Here is a 19,537-nt window from a genome sequence, read left to right as displayed (position 1 = left end):
AGACTTAAAAAAATACTACAATGCAACTATTGTTTCACGCGTGATGGAATGGGGGAAAACAAAAAGCGAAAAAAATTGGGTAAAAATAGAATCCACAATGAGACACACTCACTTAGGGAAAACTATATGGATATCTGCACAATATAGGAATTTGAATCTCAATACACACCCAATCACAATTCAAGCACTTAAAATTTGGGACTTAAAACACAAAAGAAATAAATGGCAATACAACTCACCGTTAATTCCTTTAAGAGACACAAACTATTTCCCACCAGGACAAGATAAAACTGGAGGGAAATGGATAGGAGATGAGGACGCACGTTTGAGGGATATTATGGAAAATAAGCAAATATACACATATGAGGTATTAAAATGAATAAAAAAGATTGGAGAATCGATAAATGGCGGTATTGCCAGTTGAAGCACTTTGTGACTTCCCTGCCGAGACCGCTGAGAAGAGGAGATGATTTGCTCCCTTTTGAGCGGATCTGCTCCTCAGAGAAATATGAAAACAAAATTTCAAACATATATAAAATCTTGGTGGACTTGACAGGACCAGCGGTCCCGCCATTCATTGAAAAATGGGAGAGGGATTTGGGCACATGAAACAGAGATTTCCACTTGGGAAAAAGTTTAAAATGAATACACAGTTCTACAGTAGACATAAACACAGCTGAAATGAATTACAAATTCATTGCAAGATGGTACATCACCCCCGACATAGCCCATAATTATCAAAAAGATAAATCAAAAAATTGTTGGAGGGGGTGCCTAGAAGTAGGTACAACTGCGCATTTATGGTGGGATTGTCCAAAAATTAAAAAATATTGGAAGGAAATCCTGAACTTAATTAAAAACATCACGAAAATAGAAATCCCGGAAGATCCTTGGTATTGCCTATTTCACGGTATAAAAAATTCCGTCAGGCAATATAAAACAACATTAATACCCCACCTAATGAATGCAGCAAAAGGGTTAATCCCATTATTCTGGCAAAAGGAAGAGGCCCCGTCCATAGGTGATTGGATACAAACAGTTGAGAGAACTAGAACATTGGAATACTTGAGAGATTGGGAAGAAGGCGAGACAGAGGAATGGGGTGATATATGGGAAAATTGGAGGGAATTTAAGACAACGAGAGAATACACTAAATGGAGTGGAGAGACAGAGAAAGACAATGAGTACAGTCAAGGGGGGGGGGGGGGTCAATTGAGGGGAAAATACGGGAAGGGAGAAGTTACATTTTTGAAAATGGATGTTTTTACTGTGTGAAATGTTTTTTGTATGTTCTCTTTTTCTTAAAAATAATGAATAAATAAAAAAAAAGAAGAATAAATTGTGAGCACATGCAGCGGGTAAAATAAGTATTGGATCAAATAAATCTTTTCTCTTACTCTTACTCTAGCCCCCACCCCCATCCTTCACCTCTCCCCCTATATCCTCCCCCCTTTTATTATTTTTATATATATATATATGTGTATATATATTTTTTTTTCTCCTTTTCTTACTTCTTTGACATGTCCTTTTTTACATCTAAATTGATAACACTATAACACTGTGTACAAATTATGGTTGTCAAACCTAACATCTATGGCTTTTATGTAATTGAGTACTGTCCGTGATACAGAAAGTTTTGTATTAATTTTATAAACACATTGTATTGCAATTTTTTATCTTAATTACAATCATTGCATTTACACATATTTTTTGCCTTTTCAAACCTCTACCTGTTCGTTCATTGTTTTTGAATATTGTATGACCTGTCTCATTCAATAAAATTTATGTAGCCAGGATGAAATATGGCATTAGAGTATTGAACTGCGATTTATGTCTGGATATGTTGCTCCTTTAAGAACTGTGATAAAAAGATGGGTTTCTCTTAAGGAGTGGTGAACTGGATTATGGGAAATGTAGTTTGAAAGAAGGCGGAGACCATGGATTGATGGACTGTCTGGACCACACTCCCAGGTAGGGGTGCACCGATCCAACTTTTCTAGTCCCGATACCGATACCTGGCTTTGTGTATCTGCCGATACCGATCCGGAACTATTGTTTTGTTATAACAATTGTGCATTCAAAATCTAAAATATATGTAATCAAACTCAAAATTAAAAAGAATAAAATGTAGCCACAAGAAAAAAAAAAAAACAGTGTATTGCTTGAACATACAATAGCAATCAAACCGTAAACATGTAAAAAATGTAAAGTGCAAGATATGTGTGTATATATATATATATACATACGCACATACACTATATATATATATATATATATATATACATAGATATATACACACACACCATACATATATATATATATATATATATACACATATACACACAGTATACAGTGTAAGGGTACTTGCAGGGATTTGCTTGTAGGCACTGTCTGTGGCTGAGCCCAGGAAGCATGCGGCTGCAGTACAGAGCAAAATCCCTGCTTCCTGTGTATGGCTCCTCCATTCACAGACGGATTGCATCTGATATCACTCCGCCTGTGAGTCGTACCTATACAGGAAGTAGCGGCTCCGTGCAAGTGACGGCTGAACAGACACCGCGGTAGGGTCTGCTGCGACGAAACCGCATCGGCCCGTGGAGCTGTAATATTTACCGATCCCCGATCCAGCTATTTTGGCAGTATCGAGGCCGATATCCGATCCTAATATCGGATCGGTGCACCCCTACTTCTAGGGATCCTTAACAGATCCATGGCGGATCATAGGAGGAGATATACATTGGGGGGCGGATAAGTCCTTGTCTGTGACGCAGCAGCAGAGAGAGAAGGAGAGCCCTGTGAGAAGCTGAGGGGATCACTGTGGGACACTAATGCTACAGTAAAGTGCCTAGTGATCTCTGGGAAACCACAAGTATACATATAACTGGCCTTGCTAGGGTAGTGACTATGATAGTAAAGCTTAAAGGGGGCCCACAGCTTTAGAGTGTCTATGCCAGTTAGTTAGACTGAATCTCTCAGATAGAAAGGGAGTAACAGTTGTTGGCTGAAGATATTACATCTGAGTTTGTTTATTAGTGAATAGCAAAGTATCACATTCCAATCAATTTCACTGTCTGCAAACATCTATATATTTTGATATATACTGCTATATGTTTAACCTGAGTTGGTGTTTGTCTCTCAGATCTCATATGTGCTATTGGGATCTGGGAGACTAATGCCCTACTTTATTATTGCCTACTCTGTACTTAATATTACTTAATATTGTATTTGTTACATTTAATTAATTCCAGTAAACCGTTACACTGGTATCTAAGTGTCAAGAGTATTACTGTTCCAAGATGTCTGAACCTGTAGTGCCAAGCAGGTTGGAGACTGCTCGGGGGCCAGGGAGTGCAGAAGAGGTGCTATTACCAAGCAGCCCCGAAGGAGGGTCGTGCTACATTTATGAAAGAAAAATAAGCATTGAATACGTCACCATTTTTCAAGGTAAATATATTTCTAAAGGTGCTATTGACATGCAATATTCATGTCAATATTCGGTAACAACCCATGCAATCCATACCTTCAAAGAAAACAAAACAAAGATGTTCAGAAATTAGGTTATGTGTAATACAATGGAAAACATAGGGAAAAATACTTTAACACACCAATTGAAATGTATTTAATACTTCATACAAAATTGTTTGTTGGTAATGACAGCTTCAAGATGCCTCCTGTATAGAGAAACTAGTCGCATGCATTTCTCAGGTGTAAAAATGAAATTTTTTTTATACATAGTTTGATTACCCTGCAATTAAAAACATTGCTGCTGTCTCACTGGTGTTTTGGGCTTTGAGGATTAATTTGATAACACTTATTCATACTTTCTCAAACCTAAGGGAGTTTTAGATTCGGAGAAAGTGGATGCGCAATTGATCTGGGACTAGAAAGGACAGACAGTCCATTCTCATCCGAGACGGAGCTGTCATCCGCCTTCTCAGTGGGGATCAGCGGATCAATCCCCGCTAAGCAAAGCGAAGTCCGTTGGGCACACTGCCCGTGTCAAAGGGGCCTAATTGATACCTTTCAGTAATTAGTCAGGTGTTTCAGCTTAGTTACATAGTTACATAGTTAGTGAGGTTGAAAAAAGACATCAGTCCATCCAGTTCAACCTATGATGTGTGTGTGTGTGTGTTTGCTTTTAACCGTACATTGTATACCCCTGTATGTTGTGGTCTTTAAGGTCTCCATCTAATAGTTTTTTGAAACTATCAATGCTCCCTGCTGATACGACTGCTTGTGGAAGAGAATTCCACATCCTTACCGCTCTTACAGTGAAGAACCCCTTACGCACTTTAAGGTTAAACCGCCTTTCCTCTAGTTTTAGTGAGTGGCCACGTGTCTTATTGTATCTCCTTTCTCTGAATAGTTTGTTCCTTATGCTCGGGTCACCAGTACAGTATTTGTACATTGATATCATATCCCCCCTCAAGCGTCTCTTCTCCAGAGAGAATAGGTTCAGTGCTTGTAGTCTTTCCTCATAGCTGATGTCCTCCATTCCCCTAATTATTTTTGTTGCCCTTCTCTGGACTTTCTCCAGTTCCAGCACATCCTTCCTGAGGACTGGTGCCCAGCTAGTTCAGGTATGTGGTTGTCCTACCCTGACATAAAAAAACAAATACAATTTTGTTTTCTTATTCCAGAGATTATAATTATGTTCAAGTGAAATATTACCTAATCAAATATATATTTCATATGACTTCATAAAAAAAAAACAGTTGAAGCTCATAAAACTGGAAAGAGTCAGTCCATAGTTTGGACAGATAAAAGAAAAAGACAGAATTTTTATTTTAGAAAAACATTAAAACTTGTGTGAAAGGTTGCAGTAAAGGAAACAACTGCTCCTGAACAACATATGACAACAAATCTGAACCCGCTAATCAATGCACACATTATTACATTCTATATACCAACAGTAAAACCTCATACCATTTATTGAACATGGTGGAGGTAGTGTGTGATTGTTTTGCTTTCCCAGTGCTTGGCCACCTTCAACTATTAGGGCCCAACTAATTATAGCTTTCTTATTAAGGTGGGCCGCTGCCCTGCTGCCATAAAGATTACCATTTTAAGCCAGCCATAGATGGTTCAAATCTCACTATTTCAGCTGCAACCCAGGCTGAATGTACCCAAATTGATCAATCAATCACCTTGGATACAACCAGCCTGCCGAATTTTAGGAATTTTATGGATTATCACTAGCGGCTAACATAGCCACTAGCAATAATCACTGTGTTCTCCCAGTGGGGGTGGCTTCCCCTTGCTCCCTCGCTGGGAGAACATAATGGCTTGGTGGGAGGGATTGCCCTGTCAACACTGTCTGTTTTGATGGAGGAATTAGGGGCATTTCTTTCCTGCAATCCTCGGTTGCAGGAAAAAAGTTTGCTCCGTCTATGGCCCCCCTTATGTTACATGCAGAAAGTATATTTATTGGTCTTTAGTCCCATTTAAATATCATTGTGTGTGATTTGAAGTCACTCAAACAAAAAAAAAGTAAAAAATAAACCTAAGTTTTGTATTTGGACTAATGTCCACATAATGTTGTACAGCTTTTTTATCAGGAGTTTTAACGTGTATTTGTTTGAGGTTACTACAAATTAAAGAGGTTCCACTTGATACAAAATGTGATTCCCAGATTTATTCTATCAGTGTCATTTTTTTCAGTCTATGATCTTGGCTGCTAAAATCATCTGTTTAACAAATATGCAGAAAGATAAAATAAAATATTATGTGAGCTATTAATTACAGTAAATAAGACTGAAATTATACATTATTATTATGACTAAGATGAATATCAGATCACATTTGAAACCGCAGAGGCATACATCCAGACAATTTCTAAGGATTAATTTTCCCACAACCATATTTTACCTGCTTTATTTCTTCTGCTTATTTGTACTGTTTTGTTATTTTTATTGTTAGGTTTTTTTCAATAATTTAATGGATAAATAGTAATAGCACAACATATTTAGTCACATTAAACTGGACTTGTTCTGTGATGTTGCAGGTTATCCAAACCACTTTCTCATGAGTGTCTGAACATAGAGCATATATTCCAATACAGATCATTTAATTACATTATTTCTCTCACTTTGGATTGTGTCAAGTCACATGTTGATTGTCCAAGAACAGGTTGAGGGGGAGAAAATTTCTGAAACACCATGTTCTACATACTACATAATGCCATGCCATTGTGCCAAGAAGACTGCAACAGGAGTTAGACCTTCAATTTACATAGCTAAAGGTATGAATTGTTGGCAAATCACCAGGGTATACATGTTACCTTATATGTGATAGGAATACAGGAGGAGTTGAGGGCAAAAAACCCTATTTAGGGATGGTTGTTATAGTTTGATGTAGTTAGTCTGTTTTACAACTTTTGTGAACCAATTGTTCCCTCTGATATAAATATGCACCTCTCTCTGCTCTAAAGAATGTTCATTTTCCTTAAGTCCTTGCCTGTAGAGTTTGCCCTCCTAAGCTGAGCCATCTGTTTATTAGTTGTAGGGATGACTTGGAGACGTTTCTGCTGCTATATTGCCATGGAATTTCCCATGATTGCTGACATACCATACAGAAATAGCAGCAGTTGTCTAAACAACACAACCAAACTTGTATAAAAGGATTAAACAAAGAAAACTGCTGCTCTAATATGCACAACAACAATAATAAATAAATAAAAACATAAAGTCCATATCCAAAAAAGCATAAAAGCTCCAATGTGATAGATGTGAAAGCTGAATTTAAAAAATGGTGACTATCCAACACTGATTCTAGATGCAGGGTTGTGCCACCACCTTAGATACAAAGGAGATTCTTACCAGAATGAATGGACTCTTAATAATAAAAGAGTCACATGTGTCATTATTACTGAGCTGTTTAGACTCCTTTAGAGTGTATCCATAACTTTAAATCAATATGATTGATATTCATAATATCTCATCCAATGAAGCACAGGCACATGGAAAGAGAACCAAGGACAACACCATAGTGTAAAACTATAAAATTACTGTTTATTTCAAAGTACTAACCACTCACATAGACAAATGAAGCATTTCTCATATATAATTGGATAAATTCAAACTGTGCTAACTCAATATTAAGTGAAAGCTGCCAGCACTTATACTTGACATAAGTGGTGATAAAAGACATAAATAAATAAGTGCAGCGCTAAAAAAATATACATGTGCAAACACAATGTGAACATCAAATGAGTAAAGTGATATTCATGTGGATAAAAAAATGTGAGAAAAAACAATCCTCAATGATGCAAACAAGAGGAAACATAGTCCATAATAATATTAAAGAAAGTCCCAATTGAAGGATGACTTCCAAACACAAAATGAGTGTGGTGATAGTGATAAATTCCAACACCGACAGGGTAATAAGAATGCTCTCACCAAAAAGGATGGACACAAAATTCCATATAGAATATGGGTCATGTAAGGCAGATTATGGTAGCAGGTCTCTTCATACAGCCCACAGTTGCCAGATGTTAGAACCAAGATGGCCAGGATATTCAGCAAAAGGATATCCAGACTTCCAGACCGATGGCACATAAATGGAAATAACCAGACAATACAAACATAGTGTAAAACTGCTTCAGCAATAATTTATTAAAAGAAAAGGAATACACTTACAAAACATCTTGTAAGACAATGTATGTAAGAGATGGCAGTATAATGTTACTGACGCGTTTTATCCAACAGGATATATTCATAGGAGAATTGCCATGTATGTGTACCATAATCATAGGATTTATATAAACAAAAGCCAGGAAGTTGCCCCCACCTGCACTCCTGGCTTTTGTGTATATAAATCCTTTTTATATAAATCCTAAGTATATAAACCTTTGTGTGGGTTACTCCAGTGAGAGGCTTCGATTTGCATCTCTAGTTGAGGCTTGTTATCTGTAAAGCCTCTCAGTACCGAGGTGTGGTTCACAACCAGTGTCAGAACAAGGCTTGAGTCATATCCAATGTCAGAATAATGCTTGGCTTCAAATTAGCCTACCTAGAGCCTGGATTTACTTCTGTTTATGTATATATATATATATATAGATATATATATATATATATCTACTGTATATATATATATATTATGCCCTCGTGGCCAGCGTGATATCAATTATGATGAAGCGCATATGCGAAGGGCTGAGCCATCATTTGTGACGTCACCATGCTCGTTTCCGACTAGAATGGGCTTGGATTGTATCCTGGGAGCAGGGATTTATTTAGGAGAAGCACTTCATTTAGCTATGATTTGTGGTTAGTACTTAAATAAATAGTGTTTTTATGGTTTTACACTATGGTGTTGTCCTTGGCTCTCTTTCTATGTGTCTGTGGAATGTTTTCCTTCATAGGGCGAGATGCTGTGGATATCCATCATGTCAATTTAAAGTTATGAATACACTCTAGAGGGGTCTAAACAGCTCAGTACTACAAGTGCATGAGACTCTTTTTTCTATTAAGAGTCCATTTGTTCTGATAAGGGTCTCCTTTGTACCTAAGGTGGTGGCACAACCCTGTATCTGGAATCTGTGACGGATAACGCCCCCAATTTTTTAATTCAGCTATCACATCTATCACTTTGGGACGTTTATGCTTTTTGAGCTGAAAAGAAAAAGAACAGGTAAAAAAAAAAAACAGGAGCATTTTTAAGGATAGCTAACAAATTAAAGTTGTTTCATTAGTAGAGAAGATATTCAACAACTGTGAACTGTTGAAGTACCCATACAGAACTTTGTAATAAAATGAAAAACAGTTATTAATATCACATTCAAAAATATTAAAACTGCATTTCTCATAAGTGCAATTGCACATGATAAAATGTCTTAATACTTATAAATGTAGGCTGTTTCATTCCAAGGCCATTAGGGGAGGAGGATTGTTTGGAAAGACTTCCACCTTCCTTCTGAAAGGGTTCCCTATGGATTTTAAACACTAATTGCTATAGATTGAAACACGTGGCATTATCCTAAGGCAAGTGTTTCCTTGTGTGAAATAATTATTTCTTCCAATGTATACTTATCACTCGAAAAATTGTTTGGAGATCACTGCAAAACGTCAGTTTACATTGCGAGCATTACTCTCTTAGAGCCGTGGTGCACTATTTGGATTATCCCACCCACACAAGGAGGGGAGCATATACTGCTTACTTGGAACCATCTTTGATCCATGAGACACTCTTACCTTTCTGCTCCTTTTTTTAGGTTGATTGATTTTGTCCCCACTCTTGAGGATTGAAATGTTACAGCAGCCTTGGGGGCCTTTTCCTATTCACTACCCTACATGAAGGTTTGTATTTTTCAAAGGGGTTTTATATATGATTACTCATCTCTTAAAATCTGATTAAAATCTATTATTAGTTATAAAATTATTTTAATGCATTAAAAGTCTTTTTTAATGTGATATTCTAATTCCCTTAAGAAAGTGCCAGTTGCATGTTGGACATGTACAGTGTAGTGTTTCCAGGTAAAACATTCTTGAGAAGATTACTGATAAAATGCATGCTTTGCTATATTGTGTTTAACTATTTCTGGACCGCCCGCCGCCGATTTACTATGGCAGGCTGGCCCTCCTGCGCGAACCGACGTAGGTGTAAGTGGGTCGTGCACCTGCAGATAGGGGGCTCCTGCCCCCACTCGTCAGCGGGGACTCCGATGCATGGGGCAGGTGGCTCAGATTGCCACCTGACACCAGCTATCGCTCCCCGCTGAGACCGCTGACCATTCTTCTCTCTGGAATGATCACAGAGTGCCTGTGATCCTTCTATGTAGGATCACAGGTCTCTGTGATCATTTCACAAGCCCCACCCCCATACAGTTCGAATCACTCCCCTAGGCTCCCATTTAACCCCTTGATCACCCCCAGTTTTAACCCCTTCCCTGCCAGTCTCATTATTACAGTAACAGTGCATATTTTTAGCACTGATTACTGTAGTAATGTCCCTGGTCCCCCCAAAAGTGTCAAAAATGTCCGTTAGGAGTCCGACCTGTCTGCCGCAATGCTGCAGTCCCGCAAAAATTGCAGATCAGCGCCATTACTAGTAAAAAAAAAAACAATAAAAATAACATAAATCTTTGCCGTAGTTAGTAGATGCAAAAACGTTTGCGCAAACCAATCAAAATGCGCTTATTGCGATTTGTTACCAAAAATTTACCAATTTCCAATTTTTACCAATATTTACCAAAAATATGTAATAAATTTTGATTTTTACAATTTTTGGGGGAATGTTATATAGTGAAAATTATTGTTTTTTTCCAGAATTGTCGCTATTTTTTTGTTTATAGCGCTAAAAATCGCACTGGTGATCAAATACCACCAAAAGAAAACGGAAAATTGATATCAAATACTTACCGTAATTTTCCTTTCCTGATGGACTCCATGGCAGCATACGTTTGGGTAGGCCCCGCCTCCTCTCCTACCTCATAGGACCCCACTCCCATAAATCTTTGCTTCATTTCAGCATCCATGTTCTGTAACTAGCCTACTCAGGAATTGGGAGGGGACTCCTGCTGCCATGGAGTCCATCAGGAAAGGAAAATTACGGTAAGTATTTGATATCAATTTTCCGTTTTCCTGACAGACTCCATGGCAGCATACGTTCGGGAAATAACTCGCTATAAACTCCCGGGTGGGAAGATGCTGAACAAAAGAAATTTTAATGGCACCGTCAACTGACAGGACTTGAACGCCAAAATTAACAGAGGATAATGCAGCAGGTTCAACACAATAATGGGAAAGAAAGGTGTTGATAGATGACCAAGCGATTGCCCTGCAGATCACATCAGGAGCGACGTGTTTAGCGACTGCCCAAGACGTGGCAATGCTTCTGGTGGAATGAGCTGTAACTGCCTCCGGAGGAGCCAAGCCCTTTGCTCTATACACCAATTGGATAGCCTGGACAATCCACGCAGCCACCGCTCTAGAAGAGGCACGCATTCCCCTTTTTTTTCCATGGAGAAGGACAAAAAGAAAATCCGACTGACGGAAAGAGAATGTAGACTCCAAATATTGATTTAAAGTATTGCCCACATCTAGTGGGTGAACTGGAGATCCCTCATCGGTTCTGAAGGTGGGAAGAACTATCTCAGAATTTTCGTGGAAGACAGAGGACACCTTAGGGTTTGACCCTAGCATAGGTATGAGGACCACTCTGTCCTTGAAGAAGGTCAGAAAAGGCTCTTTGCAACCTAAATTGTGTACTTCAGACACTCTCTTAGCGGAGGTGATAGCCACCAGAAACACTGTCTTCAGCGTAAGCTCCTTGATTGACATGGAGGCCACATCCACAGAGGAAATGAAGTCCAAGACTAAAGGGAGATCCCACTTTGGGAATCTCGGTTTTCTCTGAGGCCTGAGCCTGACCGCTCCCTTAAAAAACTGTTGGACCAGTTGATGTTTTGCCCACGAAACTCCGGTGAAGGCTGAGATGGCCGAAACCTGCACCCGAAGAGAACTGATCGATAGGGAGAGCTCAGGACTTGTTGGATAGTAGGTGTGTCCACTGGACCAGACCCCTGGACTTGATGACTCATGAACTTAGCCCAGATCCTCTCGTAGACCCTGTTGGTGCTACCTCTTCTTGAATTCATAAGAGTAGGAATCACCTCTTCTGGGCATCCGAGGGCCACCAACCTCCCCCTCTAAAGAACCAAGCCCTGAGGTGCAGACGTGCAGGGCATGGGTGCATGGTAGGACCCTGTGACAGAAGGTCCGGTCTGAGGGGTAGAGGGATTGGATCCCTGAAGCTGAGAAGGGACAGCAGGGGAAACCAAGGCCTGTTGGGCCAGAAGGGAATTATCGCTATGACTTCTACCTCCTCCATTTTCAGTCTCCGAAGGAATTGGAGAATTATTGGCACCGGTGGAAAAGCATATGCAGTTTGGAAATCCCATCTGTCCGCGAGGGCATCCACTCCGAAGGCCTGAGGATCCCGGAATCTTGCATAATAATTCCGGAGTTTTTTGTTGCGGGGGGCCCGCAAAAAGATCCACTTCTGGAGATGTTCCTACAGACAGAACCCAATCGAACACATCCTGATGGAGAGACCACTCGTTGTTGTCGAGTTTGTATCTGGACAGAAAGTCTGCTTCCACATTCAGCACTCCCGGAACAAAAACTGTCGAGAGATTGACCAGATGTTGCTGGGCCCAGGACATGATTTGTTCCGTTTCCTGGAGGAGAGACATACTGCGTGTTCCTCCCTGTCTCTTGACATATGCCACTGCTGTGGTATTGTCCATCCTGAGTAAAACTGAAGCTCCCTGAGTCAGATGGTGGAAAGCCTGAAGGGCTTTGAAGGCAGCTCGCAGTTCTAGAATGTTGGACACCACTCCATGAGCAGGAAAATCCCACCTGCCTTGTGCTACTTCTGAAAGACAGTGGGCTCCCCAACCGGTACTGCTGGCATCGGAGGTTATCGTGATCCAAGTGACTGGGGCAATCGAGTGACAATTTGTAAGGTTTACTCGGCGTAACCACCAAGGGAGGCATCCCTTCATGAAAGGGGTCAGATGAATAACCTGTGACCTGTTCTCTGTCGTCCATTGCTGGATAAAACCCCTCTGGAAGGGTCTCAGCTTCCACAGAGCCCACTTCACCATGGGAGATGTAGCCACAAGACTCCCCACTACTTTCAGACACTGGCGGGCAGTGAGACGGGAGGCAGCTAGGGCGAGAGCCACCCTGCCTTGAACTACTGGAATTTTTTCCTCGGGCAGAGAGATGGTGCATTCCACCGTGTTGAACAATGCCCCTAGGAACACTAGCGACTGCGTTGGTACCAGATGACTCTTCTCGAGGTTCAGGATCCACCAGAACTCTCGAAGAGTGGAGGTCACTTGCTCCAGATGTGACAGCAGCTGAGATCTGCTCTGGAACAGAAGAAGCAGGTCGTCCAAATAATGGTGTAATCTGACACCCCTGATCCTGATAAGGGCTACAACTGCTAATAAGGTCTTGGAAAGCGTTTGAGGCGATGTTGAAAGCCCGAAGGGGAGACATGTAAACTGCATGTGAGCATGCCCGATGGCGAATCGGGGAAACTGTTGATACTCTCTTGCCACTGGCACATGAAAGTACGCATATTTCAGATCTATGGATGCTAGCCAGTCTCCTGGAAGGAAAGATTGCTGGATTTTGACCAGGGACTCCATTTTGAACTTAACTTCAACGAATAGATCTGTTGAGGTACGTGAGGTCTATTACAGGACGCCAAGTGCCGTTCTTCTTCTGGACAAGGAAGAGGGGTGAATAGACTCCCTGACCTCTTTCTGCTTCGGGAACTGGAAGTACCGCTCGCTGAGCCAATAAGGTGTCTAGATAGGAAAGAAGGACCTTCTTTTTTTCTGACGAAGGAGGAAGAGATGTAGCAATGAACCTGGGCTTGGGAACGCTGTTGAACACCCAAGAGTGCCCCTTGGACACGATGTCTAAAACCCAGGGATCCTTGATCGAGGCCGCCCAGACATCCCAAATCGGAGCAATCTGGCTCCTACTGGGGATGTCTGGACGGGCCCAACCTCAAAAGGATTTCGTGGCCTCCCGGTCACCAGATGAAGTGCCTTTAGGGCCTTTTTGGAAGGTAGATTGTCTTGACTTCCAACCTCTCCCGTAAGACTTGCCTGGTCTGTAGCTGCGCGCTTCCCTAGAGCGATTAACATTTTGCCTCCTTGGAAAGGAGCGCTTCTGAGCGCCTGGGCGTCTATCCTGAGGGAGGAATCCAGACTTCCCGCCCGTGGCTCGAGTTATGGCTGCATCCAATTTGTTCCCAAAGAGGGAAGAACCCTCAAAGGGAATCCGGCACCACGCCTGTTTAGACGCAGCATCGGCCACCCAAGGACGAAGCCAAAGGGCACGTTTAGCCGTGACTGAAGACAGTATAACTCGAGCCAAAAGGCGAATGGTGTCTATAGAAGCCTCCCCTAAGAAGCCCGCAGCCATCTTCAGCTCCTGAATCGGAGAGCTCCGAAGAACTTCTTCCGAAACTCCTTTAAGAGTATCATCCAGGGCGTTGATCCACACTTCCATGGCTTTTGAAATTGTAGCCAAGGCTAAAGCTGGCTTGCAGGCCATGCCAGCTGAAAGATATGCCCGCTTAAGGTCAACGTCAATTCTGCTATCCAAAGGATCCTTAAACGACACCTTATCCTCCATCGGAAGAGTGACGTGCTTCACAAGACGCATCACAGCCGCATCCACACTAGGGGAAGACTCCAGATGTTTCACCTCTTCTTGATTAAATGGATACAGCTTTGCCATTTTCGTGGTCATGGAATTATTCCTGTCCACTTTGCTCCACTCTTCGGAGATTATGTCTCCCAGCTCCCCTAGGAAGGGAAAATTGAAAAATTTTCTCTGCTTCGGAGAGGAGACAGCAGGATCTTCCCAATCAAGGGCTTCTCTCACCGCCTTAACCAAAGGTTAAACTCAAACCCAGAACCGGAGTCATCTGAATCGGATTCGGACTCTGACGGAAGGATCGAAGGATGGCTGGGCTGGGAAGACTTGCACCGGTATATATATATATATATGTGTATATATGTATATATATATATATATATGCACACACACACACACATATATATATATATATGTATATATATATATATATAAAATTATATTATTGATTCAATTATAATTCATGCGTTATATATTATATATATATATATATGTGTGTGTATATATATATATATATATATATATATATATATATATATATATATACACACATATATATATATATATAATATATAATGCATGAATTATAATCTAATCAATAATATAATTTTATTATATATATTATATATTAAATAATAAAATTATATTATTGATTTGATTATAATTCATGCGTTTGTGTTTCAAATTTATCACATCTGGGATGTCTACTAGACTCTTGTTTTGGTCAGGTTTAAGTCAGTAATTACTAAGAATTGTAGGCCTATAATACATAACGCCAAATTTCCATGAAAATAATTGTACCGCATTTGGTATGTAATTCCTGACAGAATCATACCGCCAGGGAGGTTAAGGGAGCAAATCCTTCCGGTCCAGAAGTGGTTTAGATGAGTACAGATTTGAGTTTTTCTTTTCATCTGTGTCCTTGAAAGTAATAAATGATTTGACTTTCACATTTACAGTACTTGCTTGCTGTTTCATGTTCTAATATTTGAGTTTCAATATAGATAAATGGGGTTGATTTACCTAACACAAATAAGCTGTTCCCTTTGAATTTTGCATTTTCCTTAGAGCTTAGTGAATGTGGTGCAATTTCATGTTGCAAGAATGCAAATCACATACAAGAAAAAAAAACGTTTTTTGTGTGAACATGATCGGATGATGAAAGTTAATTTGGCTATGAGGAATAAGGGAAACTCAATTGCAAAATGAAACTTCCCTTGCAAAGCGATCAGTCTATTTTCTTTTAGTAAATCAACCACATTATACAGGATTATACAGTTCTAAAAGAGTAAAATCAGATTTAGGCATACACTAATAAGGAGTAACATTAATGTGCAGGCATTATGACGTGCAACCAAGCAGGAAGCACAACCTGCATATGTAATAAACAAATACAGTATGCCTCATTTAAATACAAAATTACATTTCTAAAAAGTCTCCTTTCATAGAAGATTCTAAATACTTACATCTCTGGTGGACAGTTAGTCCAGTACTCAATTCTAAAGCCTCTTGTAGAATCTCCTGGTCTCCCAATGTGGTCAATGGTTTATCCCATAGGCTGTAACTCTTGATTGCAGTGGAGTTCACACTTACTGCCCACCTATATTCAGTCTTTTATTGCAAGAGCTATTTTTAAGATTTTTTTTTTCAAAGTGATAGTGTTCTCTCTAACCACAGAAATGAAGAGCAAGCTTTTCTAACATAGCTCTGTAGGCTCCATGCATTTGATGCTGTAATTGCTCTTTTCTCCTAAAAATATCTGTTGAACTTTATTTGTTAAAAAAGGAGTACATGTTTTATATATATATATATATAGTACAGACCAAAAGTTTGTACACACCTTCTCATTCAAAGAGTTTTCTTTTTTTCATGACTATGAAAATTGTGGAGTCACACTTCAAGAGGTAGTCACCTGAAATGCTTTTCACTTCACAGGTGTGCCCTGTCAGGTTTAATAAGTGTGATTTCTTGCCTTATAAATGGGGTTGGGACCATCAGTTGTGTTGTGCAGAAGTCAGGTGGATACACAGCTAATAGTCCTACTGAATAGACTGTTAGCTGCTTTTTTCTTGCCATAATACAAATTCTAAGTACAGGAAAACGAGTGGCCATCATTACTTTATGAAGTGAAGGTCAGTCAGTTTGAAAAATTGGGAAAACTTTGAAAGTGTCCCCAAGTGCAGTCACAAAAACCATCAAGCGCTACAAAGAAACTGGCTCACATGCGGACCGCCCCAGGAAAGGAAGACCAAGAGTCACCTCTGCTGCGGAGGATAAGTTCATCCGAGTCACCAGCCTCAGAAATCGCAGGTTAACAGCAGCTCAGATTAGAGACCAGGTCAATGGCACACGGAGTTCTAGCAGCAGACACATCTCTAGAACAACTGTTAAGAGGCGACTGTGTGAATCAGGCCTTCATGGTAGAATATCTGCTAGAAAACCACTGCTAAAGAAAGGCAACAAGCAGAAGAGACTTGTTTGGGCTAAGGAACACAAGGAATGGACATTAGACCAGTGGAAATCTGTGCTTTGGTCTGATCAGTCCAAATTTAAGATCTTTGGTTCCAACCCCGGTGTCTTTGTGCGCCGCAGAAAAGGTGAACGGATGAACTCTACATGCCTGGTTCCCACCGTGAAGCATGGAGGAGGAGGTGTGATGGTGTGGGGGTTCTTTGCTGGTGACACTGTTGGGGATTTATTCAAAAAAGAAGGCATACTGAACCAGAATGGCTACCACAGCATGTTGCAGCTGCATGCTATTCCATCCGATTTGCGTTTAGTTGGACCATCATTTATTTTTCAACAGGACAATGACCCCAAACTCACCTCCAGGCTGTGTAAGGGCTATTTGACCAAGAAGGAGAGTGATGGGGTGCTGCGCCAGATGACCTGGCCTCCACAGTCACTGGACCTGAACCCAATCCAGATGGTTTAGGGTGAGCTGGACCACAGAGTGAAGGCAAAAGGGCCAACAAGTGCTAAGCATCTCTGGGAACTCCTTCAAGACTGTTGGAAGACCATTTCAGGTGACTACCTCTTGAAGTGTGACTCTACAATTTTCATAGTCATGAAAATAAAGAAAACTATTTGAATGAGAAGGTGTGTCCAAACTTTTGGTCTGTACTATATATATTTATATATATACATATAAACTCTCACACACTTTTTTATTTTTGAGGTGGGGGGAATCCTAGGTGAGTTCCTTGAGCACTTTTTTCCCAGGACTTGACCCATGATTTTGATGCATTTGTTTTAAAGTTACTAAAAGTGCCAAATCATTCCAGTTCTATTAAAAGCGATGAAAAGGCTATTCATGGATTAGTATTGTAAAGTAGAAGATAATCTGTGAATAGGCTAATCTTATATAGCTTAGAAGTAATATCAATGCCATGGATTGAGTCATTGGCATGCAGGGCAGTTGCCAAATGCTCCATTGCTAATATACTGTGTAGTGAGAGAGGGAATCCCTGGCGAGTCCTGTTAGAAATTTAAACTGAGTCTGAGATGAAGCCTTTCATCTTATTACAGGCTGTTGAACAAATAAAAAGGGTCATTATTTTATCAATTAAATCTGGAGGCATACCTATTTGCTAAAATGTTGCTAGTAGGAATTCCCAGTTGAGGCGGTCAAATGCATTTTCAGTTTTTAAGTTAAAGGAGGCACAGGAGAACCTTCCATGACTGACAATAAGAAATAAGGAACAATATTTTGATTGTATTGTCCTGTACTTCACAAGTGGGAATGATGATCTAGGTTGATAATAAAAGAACAATATTTAAAATAAAGGGCTGTGTTCTGTCAGGATTATTGGGGAGATTAAATAAAAGAAAAATAGAATTATATAAAGCCATACATGTGATGTTATACATAGCTGAAATTTTGAACAGTACAGTATCCATCTTGTATGAGGTAATTGAAAGTTCATGTTCTTTTGAACAAAATGTCTCTTACAAAAGGATCGTATAATTTCAGCAGATATTTCTGTTTTTCTTTTGGTAATAAATAAGTGGTACATCGACGTTTGGTTTAGATAAGAGTAAATTAGCCAGACGCTATACCAGACACTGATGACTATTATACTTATAATCTTATCTGTATGTAACAATGAACAATAGTGTAGTGTATTATATTAGATTATTTTAAACTAAGTTTTAAAGATACATTATAATCATGTGTGAGAAAATATTAGCAATAATTATGTCATTATATTATATGAAGCATATACATCATTCTAGGAATGTATTGTATACTATTGTTTTGTTTTTGTGTGTAAGAAGCTAAGTACTAATTCCACTTAAATTGCTTCACTTTTAGGGAGTGTTTTTATAAGGTTTGTTTTACATCTTGGCTAGGTCATATAAATCCTACAAGCCAGGCACTTTTCTTGGCAGCATATGACATGGCCAAGTGATTTAATTTCTTTTACCAAGCCTAAGGTCAAAGGGAAAATAATGCAATTATATTCTATATACCAAATCTAATAGTAATACAACACTGCCCCTAGTGGTTGTTTAATTTTAATTTCCAATAATTGATTATAGTAATCAGATCGTTTCAGTGACGTAGAATTTATATGGTAATGAGATCCCCACCCAGACTGCTGGGGGGGGCATAAAAGTTATTGTCAGCTAGAGAGAGGGGACTTAGGGCTGAGAACTAAGGACGGGAAAGATCGTAAGGAAGCTCTGGAACTAATGGGTGACATTTGATCCTGTAGCCAAGGCAACGAGACTTCTCAGACAATAAGATTTGGCTGGTAAAGTATGTTCCTATTTTTGCTATAGACATTTGATCTGCTGCATTTAGATGTACCTAACTGATCCGTCACCTAATCTGTTAGCGTCAAGATTTGAAGTTGAATCATTCAACTGCAGTATGATTGGTTTAATTCTTCTTATCTTGGGATTTCAAGCTAACTCTGGCTTATAGTATAATGGTTCAGTCGTGATGTATTCTTTATAGCAGATTAACTAAATATAAACATATTTTATCAAAACAATCTGGACTTTTTAAGGCGTGGTGCAACAATGTTGATCCATTTAACTGTATTTAAAACATAGAAATTGAAAATCTGTTGGATGAGAGAAGTCACATGTCAAATCTGTCATATTGGTTGCAATCTTTTTTCTTCATGGTAGACTGTTAATCGCCTTTTATATGTCTTTGGTTATGATCATTTTATTATTCTGAGATAATATTCTTTGATTTTATTCACATATTACCTTTGTGATATATTTGATCGCATTTTATTCTAAACTTTGTGTTTATCACCAATTATATTTTGACATTTTATTTTGCACTGAAGTATTTAATAAATGTATATATTTTTGCACAGAATTGTATTCCCCTTATCTTC

This window comes from Pelophylax lessonae (assembly GCF_965119305.1).
Source record: "Pelophylax lessonae genome assembly, chromosome: 10".
NCBI classification, from domain to species: domain Eukaryota; kingdom Metazoa; phylum Chordata; class Amphibia; order Anura; family Ranidae; genus Pelophylax; species Pelophylax lessonae.
This window is presented reverse-complemented; position numbering follows the sequence as displayed.